Below are 27,271 nucleotides of genomic sequence, written 5' to 3' on the forward strand. Positions count from 1 at the left end.
AGTACACTGCAGCATAGCAACTTAGTTTTGCAGAGCAGAATGCTAAAGACCTAACTGTGTACCCCATGGAGTATTCTTTTTAGTAATAAGCAACTCATACACTTGAGGAAACAAAGGCTGAGAAGAGAACCACAAATAACAAACAGAATAATCTCCAGGAGGTCATTGATTGATTATCTTCTAAGAAGGCCTTTAGTGCTATACATTTCAAATACTGTTTAATACTTAGCTTTAGTATTTCTACACTTTCCTAATTTCAATATTTTGTATTTTAATTTTTATTCGGTACAAAGTATTATCTGTTTTACCTTTTATTTAAGAAACCACTGAACTGTTATACAAAGTGGCTATGCCATTTTGCATTCTCACCAAAAAAGGAGAGTTCCTGTCATTTCATGTCTTCACTAGCATTTCATGTTGTCAGTGTTATGTATTTAGATTCTTCAAATATGTTCATAGTACTATCTCAATTTTATTTACTAACTTAATTTTATTTCCCTAATGACATATTAAGTAGAGCATCTTTTCAATGTGTATTTACCATCTGTATTCTTCTTTGGTGAGGGGTCTGGGTCTTTGTTCATTTTTAATTATTCTGTATTAAGAGGTCTCTGTACATTTTGGTTAACAGTTTTTTATTAGCTATTTGGTTAACAGTTTTTTATTAGCTATGTCTTTCTTATTTTCTTCCAATCTGTGTCTTATCTTCTCATTCTTTTGACAGTTGTCTTTTATGGAGATGAAATTTTTCATTTTTATTAATTTTTTTCATGGATCGTGCATTTGGTTTTATACTTGAAAAATCATCACCATACTCAAGGTCATTGGATTTTTTTACTCTGATATAGTTTTATGCTTTTGGATTTTACTTTTTGGTCTCAGGTGCATTTTGAATTAATATTATGACCAATATAAGGTCTTAACAACATTTTGAAAAGTTGAATTCAATAGTACATAAAAAGGATAGTGCATCATGATCATATGAGGTTTATCTCAAGAATATAAGGTTGAATTAGCATTTTAAAATCAATGTAATTCATTATATTAACAGACTAAAGAAAAAATATCTGATTCATCCTAACAAATGTAGAAGAAGCATTTAATAAAGCCTACATCAGTTTCTGATTTAAAAAAACAATACAAAGAAACTTATTCAATGTCATAAAGGTCATGTATTTTTAAAAAATAAACAGAAAAAAACAACCTACAACTACCACTTAGTGGTTGAAAATGAAATGCTTTTTCCCTATATTCATTTGGCAAGGATGCCAACTCTCACTATTGCTCTTCAATATTATGTTAAATGTTCTAGTCAATGAAATAAGGCAAGAAAAAAATAAATGAAAAGCCCAGTTTCAAAAGAAAGAGGTAAATTATTCTTTATCCAGACATGAAATTATTATTTTTGTAGAAAGTCTGAAGAAATCTAAAAAAACTGTGTTTATTAAATTTGAAGATACAATATTATTACATGAAAATCTATTGTTTCTGTGTAATAATAATAATAATAAATCACATATTAAAATTTGAAAGCAATAAATACGTTTATAATAACATTGAGAATATATGGAATATTCAGTAACAAGCCTAACAAAGATAAACAACATCTTTATAATAAAAACTACAAACATTGCTGAAAGAACTTAAGAAAGACCTAAATATATGGAGAAAAATACCACTTGCATGGATTGAAACATTCAATTTTGCTAAGATATCATTTCTTCCAAAATTGAAAAAAGACAATCTCAAAATCCCAAGAAGCCTTTCTTTATATATAGAAATTGAACAAGCTGATTCTGTAGTTCATTTAAAAATTTAAAGCACTTAAAATAGCCGAAACAGCATTAACAATGAACTTAAAAGATTAGGAAATTCCACTATTTGACTTTGCTAATTTTAAAGCTACAATAATCAAGACAGTAAGGCAGTGGTATATATCTAGATGGAAAAATATATGAATGAGAACAGAATAGAGATTCCATAACTAAATCCATGCATATATGTACAATTGATATTTTATAAAATTTAAAGATAATTGGGTGGAGAAAGGAGACTTTTCAAATAAAAGCAAAAGAAACTGCTCAATACCCTGTGGCTGCATCATAGACCTCAATGTAACATTTAAAACTAAAATATTTAGAATCAAACAAAGCTTTTGTGACTTTGTGATAGGTAAAAGATTTAGGTACAACATTCAAAGCATAAACCACTAAAGGAGAAATAGATGGATTGGACTTCATCCAAAGTAAGAATTTCTGCTCTTTTAAGATGCTATAAATAAACTCATAAGACAGAAAATATTTGCCAAGCATATAAATTTTTGATTGAATTATGTACAGAGAACTCTCAAAATGTAATAATACAAAAACAATTCAGTAGGAGGGAGACAAAATTAGTCCAGAAGCTTCACCAGAGGAATATACATTCTAAATAAGTTCATGAAAAGATTCTCAACATCATTAGTCATCAGGAAAATGCAAATCTAAAATAGTGAGGTACTACTATACATTTATTAGAAAGTCTAAAATTAAGAAGACTGAAGACATCAAGTGTTGGCTGAGTATGTGGAGAATAAGGGACACTCACACACACAAACACACATACATACAAGTGTACTTCAGAGATTGTGAGTTTGGTTCCAAATCACTACAATAAAGCTAATTATCACAATAAAGTAAATCATAATTTCTTTGGATCCAGTGCACATAGAAGTTATATTTATACCAAACTATAGTTTATTAAGTGTGCAATGTTATTTTGATAAAAATAATGTATGTACCTTTGTTTTAAAAGATGTCAATGGGGCTGGGGATGTGGCTCAAACCATAGCATGCTCGCCTGGCATGTGTGCAGCCCGGGTTCGATCCTCAGCACCACATACCAACAAAGATGTTGTGCCACCAAAAACTAAAAAAAAAAATTAAATCTCTCTCTCTCTCTCTCTCTCTCTCTCTCTCTCTCTCTCTCTCTCTCTCTCTCTCTCAAAAAAATAAAAGATGTCAATGATTGTCTCACCCTTTGAGTTGTATTCCTTTTCCTGGTAGAGAATCTTACTTCACTGTCAGTTGCTGCTGAATGACTAGGGTGGTCATTGCTGATGATTTGCATAACCATTCAATTTCTTAAAATAAGAACATTGAAGTTTTCCATATTGATATTTTGTTGTGAAAACGTTATTGAAAATTTCTTTGTAACATGTAAATGCTGTTTGGTAGCACTTTATTCAGAACTTTAAAAATTGAGTAAGTCTTCTCAAACCCACCACTGTATATCAACTAAGGTTTTTTTTGAAAAATATTTGTTGGCATTTAATGAACCTCCAGAGCTCCAAGTGGCTTTAAGTCACCAGAACACAGGCATCCCTAACACCCTTAATCTTCTCCTCATCTCTTCTGCTGAAGAATTTGGCCTTCACGATGACAGCTGCTTTGGGAGTTTTCCGTTTCCCAAAACTTTATAGTAACCTGATTGCACTACATCAATTATAGGAGCAGCTCCAGTCTTGTTTGTAGCAGCATTCACTCATGTCTGTTCACTGACCAATGTCCACAATTTATCAAGGTTGACAGTTGGGCAGAAGCTCTGGTTTCTCTTTAAGTGGTAATGCCTCATACCAACTTTCCCAAAGTAACCTGCTTGATATTTGTCAAAGTGAATCCTGTGGTGATGCATGCCACCCGCATTATGTGGCCATGGCCATGGCTCACATGGCCCTGAAGTTTCCAAGTCTTCCTCAGTCTGGAAGGCATGTCGGCTGCCTAGAGGAAATTTTGTAATTTTGTAAATGCTGTATAGTCATTTCAACAAAGTTCACAGCATCTTTACCTGGAGTAGATTTCATATCAGGAGACCACTTTCTTTTCTCATCCACAGGAAGCAACTTCCCATCCACTAAAGTCTTTTCATGAGATCACAACACCTTAAAAATTTTCAGACTCCACTTTTAATTCTAGTTCTCTTCCTATTTCTACCACATCTGCAGTTACTTCCTCCATTGATGTCTTGAATCCTTTTAATTAATATATGAGCATTACAGTCAACTTGTTCCAAATTCCTGTTAATGTTGATATTTGACTTCCTCTCACAAATCATAATTTGCTTGTGTGTGTGTTGCTGAGGATCAAACTCAGGGCCTTGCACATGCTGAACAAGTTCTTTATTACTGAACAACATCCCCAGCCCTCACAAATACTTCTGTGAATCCTTTCCAGAAATTTTTCAATTCACTTTGCCCAGATTCATCAAAGGAATCACTATGCAGGGCAGTTATAGCCTTATAAAAAGTTATTTCTTAAATAATAAGGCCTCAAAGTTTAAATGATTTTCTGTTCCAAGAGCTGCCAAATGAAGGATGTATTAGAAGGCATGAAAATAACATTAATCCCATTGTACATCTTCAGAGATCTTGGTGCATTATCAATGAACAGTAATATTTTGAAATAAATCTTTTTCTGAGCATTAGGTTTCAACATTGAGCTTAAAATATTCAGAAAACCATATTATAAACAGATGTGTTGTCATCTAAGCTTTGTCGTTCCATTTATAGAGTACAGGCAGAATAGATTTATTATAATTTTTAAATTCCCTAATATTTTCTAAATGGGAAATGAGCATTGGCTTCAACTTAAGTTACCAGATGCATTAGCTCTTAACAAGAGAGTCAGCCTGTCTGTTGAAGCTGTGAAGCCAGGCACTGACTTCTCTTTACCTATGAAAGTCCCAAATGATTTCTTATTTGAATATCTGTCATTTAGTGTGGCCATTTATCTTCATTAATCACCTTAGCTAAATCTTCTGGAAAACTTGCTGGAGCTTCTACATGAGTACTTGCTTCTTCCCCTCGCACTTTTATGTTTTTTTCTTTTCTTTAAACCTTGAGAAACAACTTCTGCTAGATTCAAACTTTATTTTGCAGCTTTATCACCTCTCTCAGACTTCATAGAATTGAAGAGATATAGGACCTTGTTCTGAATTAGGTTTTGGTTTAAGGGAATATTGTGGCTGATTTGGTCTCTATCCAAACACTAAAACTTTCTCCACATCAGCAATTAGGTTGTTTCACTTTCCTGTTGTGTATTCACTAGTATAGCACTTTTAATTTTCTTCAAGAATTTTTCCTTATGTTCATAACTTGGCTATTTGGTGAAAGAAACAGCTTTTCTCCTATCTCATTTTTCAACATACCTTCTTAACTAAGCGTAGGATTTGCTTTTGATTTAAAGTAAGAGACATTCAACTTCCCCTTCTGCTTGAAAACTTAGAGGCCATTTTAGGGCTATTAATTGGCCTAGTCTCAACGGTATTGTGTCTCAGGGAATAGGAAGGCCTAAAGAGAGGCATCGAGACTAAGGTTCAGCTTGTGATACCCTAAAATAATTATAGTAACAACATCACTGATCACAGATTACTATATTGGGTACAATTAAAAGATTGAAATAGTAAGAGAATTACAAAAGTGTGACACAGAGACATGAGGTGAGCACATGTTGAGAAATTGGCACCAAGACTTGCTCAACACAGGGTTGCAACAAAACTTCAAATAAAAAAAACTATGCAAATCACGACAAAACAAGATATGTATATACTGCTTTTGGAATATAAAATGATATGTTGGAATACAAAATTCCAAAACTAGTTGGAATAAAATAAAAAGTTAAGCATTACATCTTTTGTATGGCTCAAGCCATTCCACTCCAAGGCATTTATCCAAGAGAACAGTAAACATATGGCCTTACAGTGCCTGTATATGAATGTTCATGGGAAGAGTATTTCTTTCATCCCCAAGTTGGATAATCTAAAAATACCTCCGCAGGTAAGTGAATACACAATAAAAAGAATGAACATTTCATAATGCAACTATTTGGATGAACTTCAATTACGTTGATTTAAAGAATACAGACAAAAATGAATATATACTGTTTTAGCCAGCTTTTTCAATGCTCTGACTAACAGACCCAACCAGAACAACTTTGGAGAAGAAAAGTTTATTTAGGGGCTCATAAATTCAGAGGTCTCAATCCATAAGCAGCAGGCTCCATTCCTCGGGGCTCAGAGTAAGACAGGACATCATGGCGGAAGAGTGTATCAGAGGAAACTGGCACACACGATGATCAAGAAGCAGAGAGAATCTCCTCTCCAGAAACAAAATATATACCCCATAGTCATGCCCTAATGAACCACTTCCTCCAGCCACACCCCACCCAGTCACCACTTAGTTAATCCCATCAGGTATTAATGCATTGATGAAGTTAAGGCTATAATACAATCATTTCTCCTCCAAACCTTGCATTGTCTCACACATGAACTTTTAGGGGACACCACACATCCAAACCATAATGTATGCTGTATGATTTCATTTGTATAAAATTTTAGGAAATGCAAACTTATTTGTATTGACTGAGAACAGATGAGTGGTTGCCTGAGAACAGAGAAGGTACAGAAAGGGATAGGAATGAATTATTATGTAGAACACAAAAGATAATTAGAAAGAGACAATAAATATACTTCTTGATTGCGGTGATAGTTTCATAAGTGTATACTTATGTCAAAACTTAACAAATTATATACTTCTGATATGTGCAGTTTACTATATGTCAACTATATCTCAAATCACTTTTTAAAAATAAGCAATAAATTAATGGTCATTACATCCTAAGATTGCAGTAATCAAATGGAACAAAAATGAAAAGACATTCTATCCAGGATCACCACCAGGTTGCTTGGATCTGAGGTCCTCTACTTTTCTACTGATAAGATCCTTAAAAACCTCCTAGTTTGAATCCCTATGCTCTGTTCTGATGAAATGTTAGTCACCCAACTTCTATCACTCCTGAAAACATGCTTTTGCTTTTTTAAAATTCATATTTCCTGGGAGGTAAAAGTTATCTCCCTGACCTCAGTTCTTTCCATTTAAAAAAATTTTAACACTTCTTGACAGGGTTGTCTTGAAGGTAAAAGAATGTAATAGAATACCTTGTGTATTAATCAGCTGCATTATTGCTACAACAAAATATCTGAGGCAACTAACTTATAAAGAGAAAAGGATTATTTAGTTCACAGTTTGGGAAGTTCAAAGAGAAGGAACCTATATTGGCTTAGTCTAGTAAGGGTTGTGGATTATGGTGCACATAGGAGCAAATTGATTAAATCTCCAGCCAGGAAGCAGTGAGAATTCTTGACTAGACAGGGATCCCACCTCCCCTTTGAAGGCATGCCTTAAGGACCCACCTCTTAAAAACCCATAGGCACTTTCATTGGAGACCAGACCTTTACATAGGGACCTTTGGGGTGAAAGGAGCAGCACAATAGGAATGACTCTTATTTCTACTATTTGAGTACTATCCTCAAGCCATAATTGTATATACTCTTATTATGCTATGGGGACTCCAGCTGAAGCCACATGTGTAAACTGTAAATAAAGTTCTTAACTAGTGGATCTCAAGCTTGGCTACATATTAGAATAACAAGGGAAACTGGAAAAACAAATACCTCCCCCCAAAAATGATGTTTAGGTTTTACCCAAAAATTTTGATTTAATTGACTTGATGGCACAGCTGGGCATTAGGATATTCAAAATCTTCCTAAGACATGTTAACACGGACCCAAGACTAAGAAACACTGCTTTAATACTGCTTAAATTTTAACATACTTTGAATCATTTGTGGTCTTGTTAAACTTTGCATTCTGATTCAGTAGGTCTGGAGTGAGGTATGAGATTCTTCATTTCCACTAAGTTCCCAAATTATAATGCTGATGTTGTTGGTCCTGGAGTGGTAATTTAAGTAGAAAAGCTAAGCCACAGGGTGAGTCAGAATCAATTAGAGATCTTTTTTGAATCTGAAGAGTCCCAGATCCTGCCCCCAAGATGGGGCCCCAGCCGCTGTATTTTATTATAGGCTAACCAAATGAGTTGGGTGTGCTTCTCTGAGCAAGAACCATCTTGCTAGTTTGACCTTTTACACATGAAGATACTGTATCAGGAAGCTGTTTGACCTCTATCCTAATGTTGCTTTCTCCTGGGAAACTTCATTAGTGAACAAAACACATTTTCAATGGGAACATTTTCTGGTGTCTAAGTTCCCAGTGTGGATTGGGGACTGCCATCTGCAGCGTGAATCGAGCGTGACGGTTTCATTAACACAGCTCAGAACCTAGTGTGGAGCAGCCTGTATGATGAATGCAGTATTGGGTTCTACTTGAAGCATTATCACATAATATATCAGTTTTATGTCACATGAACTGATGGTTTTATGGCCTTTCCATTCAAGTTGATAGGCCCCTTGTCACAAGCTCTTTTTAATATGGTTTGAGGGCATTTTTTGGTGGTGATGACATAATGATTTATAAAACCTACTTCATGCATCAGCCACACATATGTAGATCAGAAATATTTCTTTCTGGAAAAAAATTACCATTCTGTGATAAATAGGTACGTATTCCATGAGCAAGCATTCATCAATTTACAGATTTGAATTCATGTTTCTTTATACCATAGGAACAAGCAATTAGCACTGTGCCAAGGAAATAGTCTTGTTAGTAGGATCCTCCCAAAGGGAAGACTTGCATTCAAACTTAGTGCCAAATTGACCTTCACTGTACTGTGGACTTGCTGGAGATGCCATCAGTCTGAATGTTGATAGGGAAAAGGCGCTTAAAAGGAAGCACCACAGATAGAAGACAGAAAGTTTTTCATCTACATTTCAGGGTTGTTATATAACTTACTATTTGCCATATTTTATCCTCGAAACATCCTGCAAGGTAGGAATTATTATCTACAATATAAAGAAAACTTAAGTGAGGACTCATGCAAGGCTTGAAACTAGGTCAGTCGGACTCCAAAATCCACACTTATTTTGCTATATTACAATGTGTGGCATAAAACACCTACAGGTCAATGTGAGTTAATTATGGTTACACCAGTTTTACAGATATCAAATCAACTCTTTGTAATTGTTCCCATTCTGCTTCCTTGGCCCAGCTATGAATCTGTAGGGACTTGACATCAAAAGTGTTAATGCTATGTCTTGAAAAGTTCAAAAACATTAAGCAAGTAAAAACTCTCTTTCATTGATAAATGAAATATTCTTCATTCTTAACTGCTTGAATGAAATAATATCATCAGTAAATTTTAAAACCTCCTAAAAATCATTTTGTAACAGAAATAAAGTAAGTCTGATGGCAATATTTTTACTTTATAAATATTTTTGATATTTGTTGTAGAGAGACAATGATTAGCTTCTGTACAACTTTTAATATTTGCAAGTCACTTTCACAGATATTGTATGATCCTCATGACATTGCTGTCATGTTAGCATTAATCCATTTTTAGATAGGAAATCAAGGCTCAAAGACTCAGCAATCAGGAATCCCACCCTCAGAAATGGCCACAAAGTCAATAATGAAAAGACAATTCCCCACTCCAAGTTCCAAGTTTCTCATTACTCCAGAGAATATAACTTAAAAAATTACTTTTCTGCTTTTACAAGTCTCCATGTCAAAACAAGAAAATATTTACTAAAACAATTTCAGTTGCAAAATATTTTAAAGAGTTAAGAGAATTGTCAACTCAAATATCTGGGGACTTCCTAGATAATTTAAGGATCCAAAATGTTTTTGAATTGTAATTACAAATCTCTGTTTTCTTCATTATATCCTTTCTAAATATAAAACCAAAAGATGAATATTTGGTAGAGCGGGAAAAAAATGATGGCATCTGACCTCTAAACTTAGAAAAAATATACCATGTAAACAGAATGCCTTACAAAAATGAAACAAAGCAAATGGAAATCAGAGATTAGTGGTCTAGGTTCTGCCAGCAAGGAGGATGCACAGAGGAGTTTTTGCTTAGAAGATTGCTTTTGTATTCTAGAAATTAATTTTTTTTAAAGAGAGAGAGAGAGAGAGAGAATTTTTTAATATTTATTTTTTAGTTTTGGGCGGACACAACATCTTTGTTTGTATGTGGTGCTGAGGATGGACACCGGGCAGAACACATGCCAGGCGAGCGAGCTACCGCTTGAGCCACATCCCCAGCCCTCTGGGAATTAAATGATGTGAAAAATATGTGGTGTTTTTATCCTGAGGTGGCTACTTGGGGTGCAATGGAAGTGTGTCTAACCAGACCATTTCTTGAAAGGTGTGATTTCATCTCACTCCAGTCAGAATGGCAGCTATCAAGAATAAGTGTTGGCGAGGATGTGGGGAAAAAGATACACTCATACACTGCTGGTGGGACTGCAAATTGGTGCAGCCAATATGGAAAGCAGTATGGAGATCCTTGGAAAATTGGGAATGGAACCACCATTTGACCCAGCTATCCCTCTCCTCGTACTATACCCAAAGGACTTAAAAACAGCATACTACAGGGACACAGCCACATCAATGTTTATAGCAGCACAATTCACAATAGCTAAACTGTGGAACCAACCTAGATGCCCTTCAGTGGATGAATGGATACAAATAAATGTGGCACATATACACAATGGCATATTACTCAGCATTAAAAGAGAATAAAATCATGGCATTTGCAGGTAAATGGATGAAGTTAGAGAAGATAATACTAAGTGAAGTTAGCCAATCCCAAAAAACCAAATGCTGAATGTTTTCTTTGCTATAAGGAGGTTGATTCATAGTAAGATAGGGAGCAGGAGCATGGGAGGAATAGATAAACTCTAGATAGGGCAGAGGGGTGGGAGGGGAAGAAAGGGAGATGGGGTTATAAATGATGGTGGAATGTGATGATCATTATTATCCAAAGTATATGTATGAAGACACGAATTGGTGTGAGTCTACTTTGCATACAACCAGAGATATGAAAAATTGTGCTCAATATGTGTAATAAGAATTGTAATGCATTCCACTGTCGTATATAAATAAAAAGTAAATAAAATTTTAAAAAAGGCAGGAGTTAAAACTAAAGAGAGAAGGGTAACAACATGAAGCAGAGGTCATCCTTGGTAGCCACAAAAGAAGAGAAAGCCTTCAGACTGGAGTAGTCTGCAACCTGGCAGGAGAGGAACTTATAACCTCTTCAGGTGGCAGTATCCACATTTCCACTTTGTGCTAGGAATAATCTGGAAATCGCGTCAGTGACTGGAAATGGCCAGTCACTTTGGGAACATTGGAGAAGTTGTATGATATACCAAGTCTGCATCTCTTCCCACCATATTCAGTCAAGTGGGTGAATAATAATATAAAATTTAAGGTAGGCATCTTTATATCATCCTTACAATATATTTATAAAGTGAAATAGTGATCCTCGCTTTACAGAGGAAGAAAGCTTAGAGAGTCTGTAGATGCTTTCCCCAGTGCCTTTTGCAAAGCTGGAGTCAGGATGCAGGTATGTGCCTGCAGTATGTTGAGCATACAGTTATGTGGTTGAGTCCAGACCAGAGAAATATTTAGGCACTACTATATAAATCATTTTTATTACAGGACAGTAGCCTAGAAAACACTTTTGAGATAAGAAAATATTCTTGATTAGCAAAGGGTGCAAAGCAAGGCTATCTACACACAATTGGCTAATAGGAGTTGTAAAGCATGAATTAAAATAGATATGAATACCTGTTAGTTCTAACTAGGTAAGGAACCTCAAATATAAGCAGTTAATGTGTAAGTCTATCTAAACATTCAAATACTTGCATTATTATTACTAGGTAAGGTCACTTCCTTGAGAGGCTTTCCAACTTCTGGACCTGGTTTACTCTCCAGAGTACTTGTCTCTATAATACCCTGTCTACTCCTTAACACTTGCCTGACTTGTGCTTGCTTTTGTGTTTGAGTAGAGCTGTGATTGATTGGTTCTCCTCTGGACCCCATTGGTTAACAGGGTTGTAAGCAGAATTTTTAAAATATATTTTTCATCAATTTTTTATAACTTTATTTAATTAATTTATTTATTTTATTTGGTGCTGAGGATCAAACCCAGTGCCTCACATGTGCTAGGCAAGTGCTCTACCACTGAACCACAACCCTAGCCCCTATAAGAAGCATTTCCAAAGATAATCTCTGTTACATTCAAATGTTAAAATTTTCAACAACGTGGGAAATTTTTGAATGATGATTATGTAAAAAAGCAATAGGTTAAAAAACTATGACATTGTGGTGCAATTTTTCTTAAAATTTGTTGTATATGCACAATACACTATAGAGATAGTCTAAGACATAATTGTGGTTTTATGGATGGTATATCATACATGATTTTCTTTTTTCCCCTGATTTTGCTTAGCCATAGTTTTTAAATTAGTAATATTTTATTATAGAGAAAAAATAATAATAGACTACTTTTAGGCTCCATAGAAAAGAACTAAGGCTGATTAAAATGTGAAGAATTACTGATGGTTAATTCACCCTGTTTACATGAATCTAAGAAAGAAGTATAAGCTTCAAGTGAAAGGTAATTTAGGATATGGCTAGAAAGGGGTTAGGAGAAAGGGAGGTAATTGAATAAAAAGAGGGAAAGAGTCGGCAGGTAGGGAGGAAACAAATTATTTGACACCTTTATCGAGAAAATAGCCAACCCTTCTTAATAATCCTTAATAGCTAAAGAAATTATATCCTTGGTTAATTTGTCTTTAAGTTATTCAATAAAGTCAGGTCAAGGCAAAGTGATGGTGTTCTATGACCCATTATCACTGGAGTCAACTCTTAACAAAAGATAATTCATTTCTGTATGTGGCTCACACATTACATTAAAACTTATAGTTTTTGGCATTCTTAATTAAAATTCTAAGATTACTGCCAATAACTTTCAAATACCATGCATTTTCTAACATTTAGATGTTTTCTTCTAAGTCCTCACATTGACCAGAGAGGATTTTTTTGGTGATGATTTTGAGCAGAGAAACATGGAAAAAAAAATGATAAGAAAGTGGTTAGTTCTAGGTCACCAGGCAATGGGTCTTTTTTTTTTCTTGTTTGCCTGCCATTAAAAAAATGGAAGGGGAACAAAAAATCATTGAGGGCCAGGTAAGGTGACACATGCCTGTAATCCCAGCAACTCAGGAGGCTGAGACAGGAGGATGGAAAGTTCAAAGCCAGCCTCAGCAACATCGAAGTGCTAAGTAACTCAGTGAGACCCTGTAGCTCAGTGAAACCCTGTCTCTAATAAAATACAAAAATTAGGTTGAGAATGTGGCTCAGGGGTTGAGTTCCCCCGAGTTCAATTCCTGGTACCCCCTTCCCCTAATTTTTTTTTTTAGGAGAAGCACAGATACTTTTTTCCTTTGAAACAAAAGTTTAGGGACCATTTGTGTTTTCACTGATAAATGGAAAATACTTTATAAATTTTATGAAAAACATCTTAAACTTTTTGTGTGTGTGTGTGTGTGATGCTGGAGATTGAACTCAAGGCCTTGTGCATGCAAGGCAAGCACTGTACCAACTGAGCTATATCCCCAGCCCAGTTTTAAAAGAGTAATAGAGGCACTCATATTGAAGATATAAATCCATCTGTTGAGACCTGGGCCCACATGCTTGCAAATCCTACTAATTGGTAAAAATATTATGAGACCCTGATTATTGAGCACAAGTTTTATCAGAGGCATTATATTAGTCACTTATTTAAATTGTCTCACATTCTCACAATAGTTCGTTAAAAATTTCAGAAACAGATGACAAGGAAACTAAATTTAATATTATCCCACGCTTTGTCATATAGAGTTACCTAGGTTGTTTTAACCACTGCAAACCTTATTTGTAGTGGTTGCATGATATTTGTGTCTGTTTTTCATTCATTTAATCTATTGATAGATATTTAGGTTTATAATTTCACTATTTTAAACAATGTTACAGAAGTGGTATTATATGTATTTTGGACTCTTGTACAATTGTTTGTTCAGAAGAAATTTTTAGAAATGAAATTACGGGTTTAAAGAATGTGCCTTTTAAAGAACCTTTTAAAACTGTTAATTTTCATTCTAGAAAAAGGAGATTCAGCTCCACTCCCGATAGTGGTATGTGAAGGGACCCATTTCCTTACACATCCACATTAACACTAAATAATACCATTTCTTTAATCCATGCCATTTCAATAATAGAAATGTTACTTCAATTTGCATTTAATTACCAATAGTTTGAATGCTTATTGTCAAGGGAGCTATTTTTCCATTTTATAGTCACCCTATAAAATCCTTGTATGTACCTCAGTAAGAGAGATCATGGTAAATGAACTAGCATTAATCATAACATAATGCTCAATTCAACATTATTATTCACTTTATATGCGTTTTAATGTTGAAAGTTTTTCTTTTCCCTCAGACAGTGAACTATGGAAAGGCGGGATTTTATTCTGCTCATCTCCACAAAGTCCTACTTTCTCCTAAATCTTAAGGCATATACAGTAACCCATGAACCTTTTGCAATGTATCAAAATAGAAATGGGGTTGCAGGGCATATAGCAGGGCTGCCTTTGCTTTCCTAGGTTTTGCTCATGCTTCTTCCCAGGGAACTGAACTCAGAGGGAGCTTAAGAAACTTGTTCAAAGCTAAAATCTAATTGGTGGCAGAGCCAAGCGGAGAACTCAGGTCTTCTCTCTTCTTGTCACTCTGTCTGCATAATCTGTATGCCCTCAAATCTGAACCCAAATGATGACTTTTAAGCTGAACATACTCTTAATTATCTACTTTCACTAACTGCCCTTGGCTAATCATACCTCTCTAAGTAGATTTTCAGTGCTTTCAGAGAAGCAAGTTTTACTCTTTTGCTCTTTCCATTCATAGTACCTAACGTGGTGAGGCCAGGAGTAAACCTTCAATAAATGCTGGCAGGATGCTGAGCCTATGTCAATCTCTCTGCTACATTTCTTATAATTTCTATAATGAAACCTCTCAAAAATCTCCTAGTCAGTTGTTTTTAAAAATTCCAAAGATCAGACACATTTAAAGTTGCCTGGTTTCAGAATTTTTGTGCCCTCATTGCCTATATAACATCCTTTTTAATCACAGAATTGAGAGAGTATTTGTTGTAAATGTTAATTCATCTTGAATCTTACAAGAAATTGTTTTTCTTTTTTCCTTGCTAAAATGTTCCTTTAATACTCACTAGGTGATTTACTGTGCACTCAATTTGATTCATGGGGAACATAATATACCAAGTTTCATTGGTGATTTTTTTCTGTTTTTACCTTTAACATCATTAGAATCTATAATGTTTCTTCTTAGAGGAGGAAATGATTAAACAATACTACCTCATCCCTTCAGTCACTAACTAGACAATTTGATCTAAAATGGAACACATTTTCTTTTCCCTAACATGACCAAAACTAACTTGATCCAACTTCCTTCTAACACAATAGAACCTTCATGGGATGTTAAATTCCTCTAAGAGAAAAACAAAACTAAAAGCCTATCACTGAAGGGTTTAAAAAAAAATCCTGCTAATCACATTGGCTTTTCCTCCCTGGGGAGGAAGGAACTACCATTCCCTAAAAACACCCAAAGCTGGTAAAACAAATTATGACCAGAGAATTTCCTGTCAATGGCACTCTCATTTCCTGTCTGAATTTTTCTGCAAGACTGTCAACAGAATACCTAGAATTAGAGTGGACAGTGCTTCTTCAGCAATCTTGGTTATCAATGTTAATTCTTGGATCTCTTCCATCCATGGGGCTTTAGCAGATAAATAACACCATTATTCTTCATCTTTCATGCTCAGGTATAAGTCTCACTCAAGAACAGCTTAGATTTATAGGTGATGTGATTTAGAATTCTAGGCCCATAAGTTAATGCCTCACAAATGTCTACTTTATCTCTTTGAGGATGATAAATGGACTGATCCCTGGCACAGCTCCCCATCTTCTTATTTGGTCTCTTTGCTTCTGATAATGGCCTGATTCTGCCAGATTCACTACTGTTTGCAGTAGAAAAAGCAGTGATTTGGTATAGACAAGAAAGAAAGATCAATGTCAATGACAGAGCAATGTTTTTGAGATGTCATCTCAGGAGGATAAATAATAATATAGAGCACCTATTAGGTACTAGGCCCTGGATTTGTACCTCAGAAAATTAAAATGTATTTTAATTGTGCATCAGTTAAAGCCTATATTTACTTGATTTACATATATTCATACACATTAATTCATTTAATTCTTTCAATAACCATATTAGTCAACTTTATATTGCTGTGACAAAAACCTGATAAAATCAACATCAAGGAGGGAAAGTTTGTTTTGGCCTCTGGTTTCAGAAGTTTTTAGTTCATGGTCAGCTGACACTATTTGCTTGGGCCTGAAGTAAGGCAGAACATTATGGAAGCAGGACAGTGGCAGAAGAGTCTACTCTTCTCGTGATAGGGAGCAAAGAGAGAGAATGAAGAAGGGATGGGGAACGTAATATACCCTTCAAGGACATGCCCCCAGTGACTATTTCCTCCAGCTAGGTCCCACCTCCTGAAGTTTCCACCACCTCCCAATAATTCCATCATATTATGAACCCATCCTTGTACTAATCCACCGGTGAGATCAGAGCCCACTCATGATCCCGTCACTTCCTGAAAGCCCCACCTCTGAACATTGCTGCATTGGGGACCAAGTCTTTAAAGCCTGAGTCTTTAGAGGGCATTTCAGATTCAAACCACAACAACAGATCTATGACCTATGTATTGTTACTATTCCTACTTTACAGATGAGGAGACTGAAGCATAGATTATACAATGATCTCCAGTTTACGTAAGAAATGGCAAAAGCAGGGTGAGAAGTCAGCCCACCTGTTTCCAGAGGCTATGCTTCAACCATGACTATGTTAAATGAATTAAATTCTAAAGGTAGTGGAAATCCCACTTGATGACACTCCAAATCTAGTCCCCTCCAATCATGTTATTTTATGCATTTATATGCATACATGTTTGTACAAATACTTGGATTTTGTTTTGCTGCTGCTTTGTTTTTGGTTGATTTCTCACATATCAGTATTAACATGTTATGTATGCTTTATTTTTTGAGTAAAAGTTCCTTGAATTGTATGTTTCATCCAGGGCCTTTTTGATCATGTTTCAGTTTGTTCTTTTTTTTTTTCATATGTAAAAGGGAGTTTTTGCTGTCTGTTTATATGAAATAGTGGGTCCCTGAACCCTTCTCTAAATGTTAGGTGTGGGTGCACTGACAGCTATCATACTCTTCAAGAAAGGCATTCAGGCAATCATGCATTTTTCCCCAATTTTTTTCAGTGTCATGGCAACCTATTTGATTCCTGTTAAGTCAGGGCATTTAAGATGTTAGGGCAATATCTGGTCAACATAGAGGTTTACAAACTCAGGAACATGATTTAGATATGTCTGAGCCCAGGCAGCATTTCAAGCTCCCTTGTTCAGAAGGACTTTCTGTACTGTGTCTGAAAGATGGAACCTTCTCAGCTCTATGTGTCACTCATCTCAATCACCTCTCCTCTGAAGTGAAAGGGCTTGTGGATTGGTTGACAGTGGTACAGATCATAAAGAAGTCCTTCAGTGGAAAGACCAAGTGCACTCTACAGTGTGTCTAACAAATTCTTTTCCGTTTTTAGATTGAGTAAACTTCTATGCTCATTCTAATCAGATACAATCCACCCTATACTGTAAGTCACTTATTATCATTAAGACTACTTGGTGGTGGTTGAAACTAAGTCAGGGCACTTTATAACCCTCGTGGTGGTTCTTTGGTTTTCCTCAGCCCCTTTTGTGATTGGCAAAAAGCAGCAAGAGAGGCCAAAAGATTCCTATTCTGCTGATTATAGGTTTCTCTCTTATCACATGGATGTCCTCCGACTGTATTCTTTTAGGACAAACTGATGAAATTTCAAACGATCCCATTCTTTCCTACTCAAGAACCAGCCCACTTTCTTGAGGTTAGAGCACAGGAGGGCCAATAAAATGTCCATGCAATGAGCCCAGATCCTTTAAAACCAATAATCTCCTACCTCAGATGTGATCTAATGCCTCTGATGTTTTGGATTACAAAAAGAGAAAGGTTATGTTTTTCAGATTTCACCCCCACACACACAGATTCAAATTAGCTAACTCACGGATGAAAAGCTATATTATTCTAAGGCTCGATTACATGAATTTCATAGCCTACTCATTTTTTTTAAGATGCGATATATTCCCTCCTCCATTTTCTGAGTCTACATGAGTATTAACTGTCTTTGCTACCAGTCAGTTCCTAACCTTTTGGAACCCTTGATTAGAAACAGCTCCATAGGAACTACATGTCAGAGATATTTCAGTCATGGCCAGAGTCAATTACTTGTAACATCCATAATAAAGAAGGTTATTTCCCATTTGGGAAACATAATTCCCATGCAGTTGCTCTGTATCCTTCCTTATGTGACATTAGCATAGGGAAGAAGAGAGAGAGAGTTGAGGGTTACTGGTAGATAGTAGGTGGAGGTTCTTGTTTGCTTATAAGTGGATACAAGGCCAAGACTATCCCTCCTGGGTAACACTTTCACAGATAATACTTTGGGTCCATGGCAGGTCCATACTAAGTACCAGTATATTTGCCATTCTCAAGGTACGGTAAACATACATTGGAGAAAAGATAACAAAGGGTGCTGGGATAACTGTAAATCCATATGTAACAAAATGAAATTAGACTCATCTCTTACCCTGCACAAAACTCAATTCAAAGTGGATCAAGAACCTAAGCATTAGAACAGAGACGCTGTGCCTACTAGAAGAAAAAGTAGGCTCAAATTTCTGTCATGTTGGCTTAGGAAACAAATTCCTCACAAGACCCCTAAAGTGCAAGAAATAAGATCAAGAATCAGTAAATGGTATGGTATCAAACTAAAAAGTTTCTTCTCAGCAAAGGAAACAATAAAGAACATGGAGAGCCTACAGAATGGGAGAAAAATCTTTGCTACCTGCACCTCAGATAGAGCATTAATCTCCAGAATATATAAAGAACTCAAAAAATTTAACACCAAAAAAACAAATAACCAAATCAACAAAAGGGCTAAGGAACTGAACAGACACTTCACAGAAGAAGAAATACAATCGGTCAACAAATATATGAAAAAATGTTCAACATCACTAGCAGTTGGAGAAATGCAAATTAAAACTACACTGAGATTTCATCTCACTCCAGTCAGAATGGTAATTATCAAGAATACAAGAAACAATAAATGTTGGTGAGAATGTGGGGAGAAAGGTACTCCCATACACTGTTGAGGGGACTGCAAATTGGTGCAACCACTCTGGAAAGCAGTATGAAGATTTCTCAGAAAACTTAGAATGGAACCACCATTTGACCCAGTTATCCCTTCTCATTATATACCCAAAGGACTTAAAATCATCATACTGCAGTGACACAACCTAATCACTGTTCATAGCAGCTCAATTTACAATAGCCATGTGCCCTTTAACAGATAAATGGATAAATAAACTGTGGTATACATACACAATGAAATATTATTCAGCCATAAAGAAGAATGAGATTATGGCATTTGCCAGTAAGTGGATGGAACTGCAGACTATCATGATAAGTGAAATAAGCCAATTCCGAAAAACCAAAGGCCAAATATTCTCTCTGATACGTGGATGCTGACTTGTTCACAATAGGCTGGCAGAGTGGGGGAGGTATATGGGCAGAGTCGGGGAGGTATACAGGCAGAGTTGGGGGAGTGGGGGGAAGAGATGGGGATGGAAAATACAGTAGAATGAATCAGATATAACTTGCCTATGTTCATGTATGAGTACATGACCAGAGTAACTCCACATCATGTACAACCACAAAAATGGGTAGTTATATTTCATGTGTATATATGATATATCAAAATATATTCTACTGTCATGTATAAAAAGAACAAATAAAACATTTAAAAAAATTGTATTTACATAAGAATATGTAACAAAAAACATATTTGCCATTCTCAAGCTTACTACTCTGTCATTCTGATGAAAAGTGAGCAGATCATTTTTACCAGCAGTGTCCACATGTGTACAATGTTCCCACTAGCAAGTTGCCTCCCTATAAACATAGTCTGTGGCCAGGTCATCTCTAGTGTCCAAGATCTAAATAATAAGGTATAATTTCACACATAAGGGAAACAACCAATAATACAAGAAGCAACCTGAAATTACAATGGACACATATTGGAGGCAAGAGAAAATCATAGTCATTGTGGACTAAGGTTGTTCAGAGAGAGCTTCAATGGAGGATGAAGTATCTACTTATGGTCTTCAAGGACTGATAGCTTTCTGTGGGCAGGAGTCAGGTCTGAGATATGGGAAGCATTACCAGGATGGTATTTAGGATGGGAAATGATTTGAACAAATACATGGAGAAAAGAAGTACAGAGTGGATTAGACTATAGGAATTAGGGACATTTGAATGGAGTAAAGAACCTTTATAGAAGAATTAGAAAATAAGTTTGGAAGAGTGGGTTGGAATTAGTTGTGGAACACACCATTGCAAAGTTCAGTAGGTACTGGGGGACTGGTCAAAGTTTTTGAGATGGGTATTTGACAAGACAAGATTTTGGGGATGAGAACCTCAACATTAGCAGAGTGGTTTGCAACAGGCAAAGAAGGGTCAGAAAGAACACTCAGCCAGCCAAAGTGGAGGTCCACACTGGAGGACAACCTGGCTACGGAAAGAGCGGCTTTAGATTCAGACTTCACAGTCTCCCAACCATGATTCTTCCCAGCTGTGTCTCCTCAATTCCCAAGCAATTTTGGGAGTGGAGCACCAATCCAAACGTAATGTACTCTCAACTCACTTAGGATTTCCACTACCATTGTTAATCATCTTTCTCCTCTGGCTCTGAAAAGTGGGGGCTCAGACTGGGGAGGAGAGTGGGTGTATGTCTGAGTCCCTTCATGGGTACACAGGTAGTCTCATAAGTAGTTATATGCCTCTGAGTCCCCCTAACCTTCTTTTAGAAAAAAAGGGCTTTTCCTTGCTGATGGTAAGGACTTACCAGACAGTGTATCCTCCATTTTTTCTGCCTGATGATTTAAAGGAAATCTCTATGCTCTTTGCCTTTATTTTGTAAAGCCAATTGTTTAGATTATAGAAAATCCCTTGTCTTTTTCAGTAAATCTTTGACCTCAAGAATATTGCCTCACTGTGGATTTAAAGATACCAGTTTAAAACCCAAAGCTGAGAGATGACCACTTTTCCCCTAGGCTTCATGTTCTTTACACTTGGATTCTGAGATTATTAGGTACTAACAGTTTGAATGATTAGTTTAAAAACATATTTTTCTCATTTTCTGCTGCTGTGTCGCAGGTTCTCTTGTGTCCCCATTTATATTACTTACTTTAAACCTTTGCACTGTCTTCCTTAGCTTTCATAAGTCTCTCCCCTATCGGTGACCCTATTTTTAATCTGCCCCAGTACTGTCTAGAGACATCATAAACTTCTTTAAACATTTTCCATGCTTTGTGTATACTCACTTAGGCTTCACCTGGAGCATCCACAGATGATTCCCCTCTGCTTGCATGTGGAAGAATCTAGGCACTTTTAAGCAAGTGTCAAATAGCTTTTGGAGTCCTGAATGACCCCCACCATACTCAAGCCCTTTTCTCACAAAACCATGCTCCCTTTTTCCCCCTTCCATCATCTGCTCCTCAGTTAGGGTACCCTGTCCCAGGAAGCTCTTGGTAGTCAACATATTCTTACTTCCTTTTCCTGTTTCCCTACAGGGCTTGACTTCATGGCTGACCACAGTTAAACACTGAAATAAATAAAATTTGCCTTTGTACACTTTAGTTTTCACTGCCCTTACCATTATGCATGCAATATTGTTCAATAAAGCTTAAAGTAGAAACTTCTAGAAGTTTTTTTTTTTTTTTGCTAGAGAACTCAAAGTTTTATAAACCTACTCAAATTAAGCTAATTGTAGGATTTGAGCCACAGTGTAGAACAACATTTGAAGAAAGAATTTTCTCAGAATCCCTCAAAGGCTACCATGGGTCTTGTAACTAAAATCTTCATTGTTCAGGAAAGAGTTGTCACTGTGGAGGTACAGGATTGTTTTCCTGTAGCTTCTTCTTTTTTGGTAGGGGGCGGGGGGGGGGTACCACAGATTGAACTCATGGGCACTTGACCAATGAGCCACATCCCCAGCCCTATTTTGTATTTTATTTAGAGACAGTGTCTCACTGAGTTGCTTAGTGCCTTGCTTTTGCTGAGGCTGGCTTTGAACTCTCAATCTTCCTGCCTCAGCCTCCCAAGCAGCTGGGATTACAGGCATGTACCACCGTGCCTTTGTATGGCTTTATAAACTAATAACCTGAGAGAAGAACTGAGTCATAAGCAAAGATTCCTCTTCAGTATCTTTTTACCACCTAAGGGATTGTGTCCTACACTTGCCCCTATAGTCCATGAAGGACCTCTGTTTTTTGTTTTTTTTTGTTTTTTTTTTTTTTTTAAAAAGAGAGAGTAAGAGGCGGAGAGAGAGAGAGAGAGAGAATTTTTAATATTTATTTTTTAGTTTTCGGCAGACACAACATCTTTCTTTGTATGTGGTGCTGAGGATCGAACCCGGGCTGCACGCATGCCAGGTGTGCACGCTACCACTTGAGCCATATCCCCAGCCCGGACCTCTGTTTATATGACTTCATCTTCTCTGTTTTTTTTTTTAACATATATTTTTTAGTTGTAGATAGACACAATATCTTTATTTTATTTATTTATATTATATGTGTTGCTGAGGATGGAACCCAGTGCCTCACTCATGCAAGGCAATCACTCTACCACTGAGCCACAACCCCAGCTCCTTCATCTTCTCTACTTTTCAAGGGTTTGCCAAGAGGAAAAATAACAGTCACCACCTATCATTTCAATAAAAGAAGAGATTTATTTAATGCAAAAGACATTTATTATTGCATAAATAGTGTGTCAACTGGAGATAGGGCCCAGCAATGGCTAGTAGAAGAATGAAGCCTTTACAATACCCTCCTTGTGTTAATGCTGAACAATTGTCATTCTTGTGGCTTCTGAGAGTAAAGACGAAGGTAAAGTCAGAGGTGAGTGTGAACATGTAATTCTTTAGTTTATGAAATTCCGGAAATGCCAAGTAAAGAGATGTTTATTCTAACTTTATGGTTGGTCATTCCTTCAGAACTATATATCTGCGGCTCAATATCGCTTCCCGACACTTCCATGTTTCTCAGTTTGAACTCATGAAGAATTTCCCCTTTAATTACTGTAATGTTAGGAACAAATGCTCAAAGAAACTATAGTGGCTGAATTTTGAAAATAGGATGATCATGGGATTGATTATTACTCAGGCAAATTTACAACTATTTCAAGGAGCCTGGGGGCAATTAGAGTCAAAGTCATAAATCCAAAACCAGCAAGTCTTAGGAGTGCAGTACATTTTTATTTTTTTAACTTCTGTTGATACTTTTTCATTATATCTTTATTCTGAGAAAAGGGGACATGTGCCTTGAGAAAGGAGGCCACAAAAGGTAAGGCAGATACACTTTTGTAATATTCAGAAAGGAAAACTTCATGCATAGAGTAGAATTTAAGGTTTTGAAAATTTCCTTTACAGGTTTATTCTCTTATTATCCCTGTATTCGTTGCTTCAGGGTTTGAGGGTCCATTGTATACATATTTAGTGTCTTTCTGAGAGATTAATCTTTTGAAAGTATTACATAATAATCTTTTTGTCTCTAGTAATTTTCTTTGTTCTGAAGTCTGCTTTATCTGAAATACCATGTAAAGCAGTATTAGCCAATCTCAATATTTGCTTTCCTTTTTTCCCTATTTTTCACCCCTTCATTTTTCTTTTCATGCTGGTTATTTAAGCAAAATTTTTCAATATTCTACCTTGATTTATCTATTGTGTTTTTGAGTATATTACTTTCTATTGGTTGCTTGGTGTGTGTGTGTGTGTGTGTGTGTGTGTGTGTGTGTGTGTGTTTTGATTTATCACTCTTCTCTGATATCAATTTACCACTTTAAGTGTGGAAATCTTACCTTTGTTTATATGACTTCATCTTCTCTGTTTTTTAACATACTTTTTTTTAAGTTGTAGATAGACACAATATCTTTATTTTATTTATTTGTATTATATGTGTTGCTGAGGATTGAACCCAGTGCCTCACACATGCTAGGCAGGCTCTCTACCACTGAGCCACAACCCCAGCTCCTTCATCTCCTCTATTTTTAAATGTTATTGTATTAAGTATCAGATGGTCTTATAATTTTTGTTCAGTCATCAAATATGATTTATTAAGTTTATGAAGAGTTTAGTCTACTATATTTGCCAATAATTTTTGCTTTCTCCGTTTTTTTTCTTCTTCCTGATACTTCAAATATCTTCACTTTTTGATTGTTTGTTTGTTTTCTTTATGTTTGAAGAAGTTCCTTTAGGGTGTGTCTGCTAGTGACCCATTCTTTGTGTCTTTATTTCCTCTTCATTCCAGAAGGATAGTTTCTCTAGATTTGGAAATTTCAGTTGACAGTTCTCTTCTTTGGGCACTTGAAAAATGTGTAACTTCCTATGACCTCTTGGTTTGAGATGAAAAATCCATTGTCATTCAAAATGACATTCCTTATTTGTAATGTGTCATTTTTCCTTGCCTGTTTTCAGGAATTTATTCTTTGACTTCAGTTTTCAGAAGTAGAGTTATGATGTATCTTGTCATGCATTTCTTTGTTTTTTTTTCCCCCACTCGGGGTTCTCTCAATGTAATAGACTAACTGCACGTGCCTCGCCTAACCAGTTCATGTGTGGAAATCATAACCCTGAAAATTAAAGTGTTGATCAACTTAGAAACTACATTAGAAATCACCTCAATCATCTTATAAACTAAGTAATTCTGAACAGAATATTAATAGAAATAGGGATGGAAAGGCCATCCTGATGAAGAATAAGTTATTGGATAACAGAGGGAAAAACATTATTTTTATAAAATGACAAATAATTTGATTGAATTAGGTTTGTGCTCTTGTGTTTTGTGTAAGGTAGAATTTTCCAGTGATGAAATTAGCTATTTAGCTGAGGCAATATGTAACCAAAGATTATTCTCCAGCCATAAAGTATGAACTTATTTGGAACTGCCACACTACTCTTCTCGGCCAGTGCCAAACTCTACAGAGTCTAACCTATTCTCCAGTTCTCCCCAGTGTAAGTAAGATGTGTATTTAAGCAATGGAAACATTGTCTAGGAGGTAACAACTCTGATGACTAAATCACAATATTGGAAGAAGAATGTCTCCAACAGTGTGAATAATATCTGTTTGATTTTTCACAGTGTAGACATGGAACATTGGCTTTTGGTAAACTGTAAATCAGACCATGAATTTCTTTATGGAGGAAATATTTTTAAATTCAGCTTAAATTCTCTCCTTTGGAAAAATCCCAATTTTAAAAAACAGTTATCTTTTTGGAAATTAAAAATTTCTTCAATTCAATGGATGAGGAAATATTGGGAAAACTAGGAACTAGTTATTTCTGGGAACACAAATGTATTAAATATTTTTTAAAATTATATCAATAAATATTTTTAATGTCTTCCTAAATTATATGTGTGTACAATGTACACAGCTATTATTATGTTATTAGGACTGATATGTTTTATTCTTTTTTAAAAGTTTTAATCTTAAGGGTAATAATTCCAGTTAGAGGAAACCACACCCAATGTAGTTTAACCCATGTGTATATGTGTACAAAAATCAAGAACAGACTGTAAGGGTCTGGCGGAGCGTCGGAGAAAGAGACCACACAAGAGACTGGCTCCATGCAATTGGCAAAAGGGGATTTATTGGGGATCCATTCCAGTGCCCTGGGGCCCCGTGCTCACTCAAGAAGGGAGAGCGGCCCAGAGCCCAGAGCAGAGGTCAAGCAGAGCTTAAGTACACTTTCTGGAGAGGGCGGTGGGCTTTGCATACATCAGAACAAATCATCATGAGGCGCAGGAAAATTGAACAACAACTCTTGAGACATGATTGGCACATTCATTGGCCGGAACAGGTCGGGCGGGGGTGATTGGTCACTCCTAAGCGGGATACACATTCAAACTGATTGGTTCGGGCCCTGTGACAAACTGCACAAGGCCCTAGGCTGAATGGCCAGTAGGGCGTTGTCTTAACTATCTCAGGAATCTGGGTGTAACAGAGGACCTTAATAATACCTAATCTTTTACATTTTAATTCAAGCTTTCCAGCTTAGAAACTTTACCCTTTTAAGACAATACATTATTCACTATTGAATTGTCTAGATAGCTGTACTTTTCCTTATTTGCCTTAAACTTATGAGCCTTATTGCGCATATAAGTTAAGCTTGGAATTAAGTTTTGCACCAGGTTCTTTCCTTTTGAAGCCTGTTGTTTGGCTGCAAAATTTCTACCAACTATATGCCAATGAGAGCCCACAAATTTCTTCCTGGGATTAATGAAGCCCCTAAACCTCACTTATAATAAATTGTTTTCAGAATGCAATGGGAGAAAGCCTACCTTTTTTAATCTAAGCACATTCAGTCTCAGGTCCTCTTTAATCTCCTTTTCTATTGGGGTAAACACTAGTGAGTGCCTAGCAATACTTGTTCCAGGCAGTGAAATGAGAAGGACTACAAAGAATGTTGATAACAAAGGAAATAAAGAAATGAAATGGGCCACTTCCCTTGTCTTCAGTCTTCAGGTGAGGATCAAAGCACAGTGATCAAAGCACAATGTACTCACAAAATATCTAAAGAATTCCATCTGCCCAGAGGGCATGCAACCTATCCCACACATTCCCTGGTTTATAGGCCGGAGTGGCCCTCCATTTCACAGGGCTCGCCACTGCTGAGGAGTACAGGAATAATAAGATGTTTAAGCCCTCTCCATTAAGTCCTCCAAATTCTTTCTTTGGGATTGGAAAATTGTATGCTGGGGTCTTTGTAGTCCTGGGGTTGAACATCATCTCTGTCTGGTCCACCCTTCCCTCCTGACCCCTTACAGACATATCTTCACATCCCTACTATTTATAGCACTTTCCCCTCAGCTATGGGGCCTCTCCCAGGGAGGGAACAACTTTTCTTCCACTTCCCTCTTATTTCTCTCTGAGGCAGAGCTTTGAATATATACAGGGTGAATACTGTAAACTTTGCCTTGATAATTTTTAAAATTTAGCTTCTATGATTCCTCCCATTATACAAACCACACTGTCCAGAAAAGCTCAGAGAGGGATTAAATATATTTAATATATGTATTTAATTAGAAGGCTCAGAAATTTCTAGTCCCTTTTGCTTTCCAAATTAATGTAGTGTTACTATTTAAGGTCAAAAAGACAAGGGCATTTAAAAAAGGGGAGTGTTCTTAGATTCCCTCACATTATACCACTACTCATGCAAATGATCTTCAT

At 36.2% G+C, this 27,271-nt stretch overlaps 1 pseudogene; it reads right to left on the reverse strand.

Annotated features, from left to right (window-relative positions):
* Positions 1-3,337: 3,337 nt before the first annotated feature.
* On the reverse strand, positions 3,338-3,749 carry LOC113187233 (large ribosomal subunit protein uL15 pseudogene; annotated as a pseudogene).
* Between the last annotated feature and the right edge of the window lie 23,522 nt (positions 3,750-27,271).

This window comes from Urocitellus parryii, chromosome 2 (genome assembly GCF_045843805.1).
Source record: "Urocitellus parryii isolate mUroPar1 chromosome 2, mUroPar1.hap1, whole genome shotgun sequence".
Taxonomy (NCBI): domain Eukaryota; kingdom Metazoa; phylum Chordata; class Mammalia; order Rodentia; family Sciuridae; genus Urocitellus; species Urocitellus parryii.